The following is a 5,555-nucleotide window of genomic DNA, read 5'->3' on the forward strand; positions in this document are numbered from 1 at the left end:
CATACAGTTGTATTTGTATATATATATATATATATATATATATATATATATATATATATATATAGTGCAGAATAAAAGAGTTCTTCAGTATTCGGTGATACTTTTTTATTGGACTAACAATTTATGTAATAGGACAAGCTTTCGAGAGTTATCCTCTCTTCTTCAGGTCTGGCAAAAAATGATATACAAAGGAATCTATGGCAGTGTGGAGAGAGGGGGGGGGAAACAGATATTTACTGTAGATAAGGTAGGGTGTTAAGTGTTTGAAGCCAGAGGACACTGTCAAAGAAAAGTGGGGAGGGATACTGGGGGGGGGAGAGAAAGTGTGGATAAGAAAAGAGGCAAGCAGGATGATTACAAGCAATTTTGATAGGGTGTGAGAAAAACCATGTCCGCATTAAGTCCTGGACGGATCTGTTTTTTGATGTGCCGGCCACTCACATTCGTGCACCAATGTAAAAATTATTTAGATTAATTTAATATAAACATTTTTTGGGGCCATTGTTTCTGGTAGGGAAATGTCATAGGTCATAGGTCAAAATATTTAAAACCATAAAATATCTTATATGGTGTCTTATATCCCAATGGGGAAATCAGCCATAGGTAGAAAGGCCATTGAGGGAATTAATGAGACCCTAATTAGTTGAGGCGTTAGACACTCTGTGCTGTGTCTCGGCTGGTTCAGGTAGTGACAGAATATTAAGTAATCTTCACAAAATGTAGTGATGCTAAATATTGAGATATTGCAGTAAAATCTGATAACATATCACATGTCATTATTGTAAAACACAGCAACATATTTGCACTTGGGACCCAGTAAAGTAGGACTCTGGCTCTCGTTCTCCAGCAGAACCCGTATTTCAGGGTCAGGGTGGGACTAACATCACCTTTGATTATCTATGACATGTTACAGAGCCATCATTTTTTTAAGTAACGCAAGTCACTGCTAATTTAACCTGATGTTAAGCCTACGTGAAGGAGTTAAATCACGGCCATTGTATTTGCGTATAATTACCTTTGTGATATGCGTTAAACTCAGGGGAAATAACGTCCGTTAGTAATGTTGGTACCCTAACTATATTTGCCCTGATATAACAGAGCTTACTGCACCTGGGCCAGTACACTTTAGAACAGGGGAGCACAATCTTTTTCCCCTGTGCCCCCCTGCCGGCTGTCCTCCTCTCTGTGCACCCCACCTCCTCCTTACTTTGGTTCCCGGCATCTGGGCGCATGACGTCACGTTTCCATAGCAACGTGACATCACATGATCCCAAAGCATTATTTGATGCCGCGTTGCCATGGCGACGCGTCTCTAGATGCCGGCTGAACCACGGTAAGAAAGGTTTACAGAGTCCTTTGCCGCTTCCCCGGCACTTAATTTAAGTGCCTTCGGGAAGTGTGCGGGGCCTCTGTAAACCCCATGCACCCCGCAGTTAATCTCCCCCCCCCCCCAGATTGTGCACAACTGCTTTAGAATACAGATTCTCATGGCTGACCTTCAGGTTCCTACAAACACGCATTGTTCATATACTGCTCTCTCCACTTGCTAGGCTTGTGTATAATTGTTTTCCTTTTACTGCAGGTTGTGTGAGAGGAGACACTCTGATAGATCTCACCATTGGTACCTCAATTTCTCAGCTGCTGACAGCCAGTCATTACTTCAAAGAGATCATTATGTTAGAATCATCTGATGTCAGCATAAGAGAAATAGAAAAATGGTTAAAAAAGGAACCAGGAGCCATGGATCGCTCTCATGCAGCTATGTTTGTCTGTGAGCTTGAGGGGAAAAGGTGACGTATATAAATATATACTGTACATACAGTTGTGTGAAAAAGAAAGTACACCCTCTTTGAATTCGATGGTTTTACGTATCAGGACATAATTACAATCATCTGTTCCTTAGCAGGCCTTACAATTAGGTAAATACAACCTCAGATGAACAACAACACATGACATATTACACCATGTCATGATTTATTTAACAAAATAAAGCCAAAATGGAGAAGCTATGTGTGAAAAACTAAGTACACCCTTACTGCTTCCATAGGAATTAAGAGGCTAAGTAGCAGACAGGTGCTGCTAATCAAATGCCCTTTATTTTATTGATCATCAGCAAGTGTGACCACCTCTATAAAAGCCGAAGTTTTAGCAGTTTGCTGGTCTGGAGCATTCAGGTGTGTGTTAACACAATGCTAAGGAGGAAAGACATCAGTAAAGATCTTACAGTAGCAATTGTTGCTGCCCATCAATCTGGGAAGGATTTAAGGCCATTTCCAAACAATTTAAAGTCTATCATTCTACAGTGAGAAAGATTATTCAAAAGGGGAAAACATTCAAGACAGCTGCCAATCTTTCCAGGAGTGGACATCCCAGCAAATTCATCCTTAGGTCAGACCGTGCAATGCTCAGAGAAATTGAACTTGGACTTCGCATGTGACTAAGCCTCAGCTGGGCAGGCTTTCTTACTGTAGCTCCAAAAATGAAGCCGGCTGCTCTACTATTCAAAACAGAGCAACTTTGAAAAGCCCACCTTTGCATCATCGGCTCAAGTCATAGAATGTCTTGTTCTCTACCTCCCCGTCTCCTTACATACCCTCCACTAAGCTATCCTTAACATGGAAGTAGGAGTGGCGACCAGTCAGAGCATGAAAAATTTCCCCAGCAGCCAATCGAAATAGGGGCTCATCTGGCTGTTGACGTCAGAGGAGGGGGCGTCCCAAGCCGGCTCAAAAAGCCGGGTGAGTGGGAAATATGAATTGGCCAATGGGAAACGCGCCTATGAGCATAATCTTCCCCCAGCCAACCCACTGCCACCCGCTGGGCAGGCTCCACCAGGTCTGGCAGTCCAAAAGGTGTTCCAACGGGGTGCCATTTATTCTCTGGACCTGGCATATCGCCCTTCCCCGCTCACCAAATGTTTTTTTCACCTCTGGACGTCCTCTCTCCTTTGAACTCTGATGTCTATGCAGAAAACCCAGCGCCTATGTAGATGCCCAGGCTGACTGTATAGACATTAATACAGTTTGTATTAAATACTAAAACACTGTTTTAATAAACTTTTATATCTTGGGGGACATTATACCTGTGTTGGAAATGGGTCTGGGATACCTGGGTATGAAAACCAGGATTCTGGGGGACACTGTGTAGCCCCTGTGTTATTCACCTTGCATACCCACAAATCATGCCTGCACGTCGGAGAGAATTACGGGACTTTGTCCCCCAAACTTTGTTCCCCAAACTCCTACAGTACAAAAAAGAAATACATTTTGACCCAAAACATTGCACTTGCACTCCACTTCCGAAGTTTCATGTTTATTGGGGACATGGAACATATAAAACTCCAAACAGGTCTCGTATTTCATATACATTACATTGTGCCTGGCTTATGGTGCTACGTAGAGTAGCTGCCAGGGACCCACGTTTTCAGGGGTAACCAGTTGGGCTTCACCTTTATAATGAAGACTGGCTACTCCCTACCATCACACTGAGGTCACAGGCACAGGGGAAAATAATGTGTTAAATGCATCATATTTTCTATAGAACCTATTCAGCATCAGAGACAGAACAGACACAGGTTCTCTGAACATGGAATACAAAGACATTTACTGTAGCTGTATGGTCTGTTTTAGCTTCCAAGTCTCTACACATAAAGTGCCTTCCACATTGTCTAAAGGAAAAAGATGGTGTATACGGCGCTAAAAATGAATGTGGATAGAGTGCAATACTATTATTATACAACAATGTGATCAACAATAAATGTCTAAATGAGGCAAGGCTGCCAGGAAAAACTAACCCAAACACAGTTAGTGGAAAACACAAGAAAAACAATACAGACCGGCGCCTTATAGTCCAAATGGATTGAATTGGAATAAGTCCAGAGATTGGTTGCAATGTCCAATGAATGGTGATCCAGTCGAATAGACAGCAGACTCCTCAGCAGCAACAATGATATATGATGCAGGGGAGACAAGAAGAAAGAATCATAGCGTAACAAGGTATGAACTAAACATATAACACATAGACATAGACAAACAAACACACACAACAACAATAAACAGATAGGCTGACTAATATACAGAGAATTTATTAAACACAATAAAATGCAGAGAACTGTTGAAGAGCAGGTCTAGAATCCGGTGTGTAAACCCGGAATCCTACTTACAAGAAGTCCACAGGATACAGGCAGGTATATATAGTGAAGGTGGTCCGGCGGCAGCTGTTGGTGGACGCGTGCCACTTGTGGAAGACTGCAGGACCTCTTACGATCGATGCCGGTTTGGGCGTCACTGCAGGCAGCTTCTCACGACGCCTTCCGTCCGCGCCCGGAATTACGTCACAGTAGGCGGGACAGCATTCCGGAACTCACTTCTGTTGTTGAATCTCCCTTGCTCTATGACTGTATATATATATACAATGCCTTCCACATTGTACAGTTTTCGTGCTTAAGTTGGCATCAGGTTGCAAAGAGACAATTTAAACATATGATAGTTATAAAAGTGGATGAGGGCTAGCGACGTAATTCTGCAATGTATATGTTTTACAAAATTATCTGAAGAAATAATTCATTGTTTTTCAGTGAGGGATGGGAGGAGAAAAAAGTAAGAAGAGCAGTCACACGTGTTGTAAAATGTGATTTCACCAAAGCCAACCCATTGGACCCTGTTGTGGTGCCACTAGCAGACGGGCTGATCAGTGTTTGGTACTTGGACGTTATTAGCAAAGATCATGTCAGTTATCTCAGTAACCTGAAAAAAATGTCATCATTTATGAAGGTGGGAGGGCATCTGATCCTGTTTGTGTTTTTCAACATTTCATATTACATGATTGGCCAACACAAGTTTTCCGCACTGACCTATGATGAGGAGTTTGCAAAGAAAGCTCTTAGAGACACAGGGTATATCATTAAGAGTTCTGGGAAATACAAAAGCAAATTAAATACTCACATGTTAGACTATGAACATATTGGTATTTTGTGGCTTGCAAGGAAAGGGAGGTTTAATAACCAATAATCTTACATCATAGTAGTCAGGAAGTGATACAGAGATCCCCCCCCCCCCCCATGCTGCCAGACACACTGTTGAGAGTTATACAGAGAGGGTGAGAGAAGCTGGTGCAGGTACATTGGGTAAAGTGGGGAAAAGAGTTTAGTTCTCCCACGATTACTGTAGTTAGGGACTAAGCAGTATTAGTCAGTAACTCCTGAAAGGAGTTAGGTCTTTTGTTTCTGTTTTGGTGTTATGAGTTAACCCTGTACCTGCCTTATACCCTGTAAATAAACCCCTGCTTAGAGAAATACAGTGTTTCCTGCCTTTGATCTGGACAAAAGATCCGACGCTGGGACTGAGACGTCACAATATATATATATATATATATATATATATATATATATATATATATATATATATATCAAAACAGAATAAAAAAAGAAGTAGCGCCTCTATTGTAACCTAACAAACTGTGATTAAGTTTACCTAACTGTGAAATACAACCAATGGGGTGGCAAAGATAGGTATAATATAAAAAAACCTATGTATTCTAAAGATTTTACGTTTATA

The 5,555-nt window shown here is 41.6% G+C and overlaps 1 pseudogene; it reads left to right on the forward strand.

The window, feature by feature from the left end:
• The first annotated feature begins 1,550 nt into the window (after positions 1 to 1,550).
• On the forward strand, positions 1,551 to 4,999 carry LOC142483226 (indolethylamine N-methyltransferase-like; annotated as a pseudogene).
• The last annotated feature ends 556 nt before the right edge of the window (positions 5,000 to 5,555 follow it).

Source organism: Ascaphus truei, unplaced genomic scaffold (assembly GCF_040206685.1).
Source record: "Ascaphus truei isolate aAscTru1 unplaced genomic scaffold, aAscTru1.hap1 HAP1_SCAFFOLD_3093, whole genome shotgun sequence".
Lineage (NCBI taxonomy): Eukaryota > Metazoa > Chordata > Amphibia > Anura > Ascaphidae > Ascaphus > Ascaphus truei.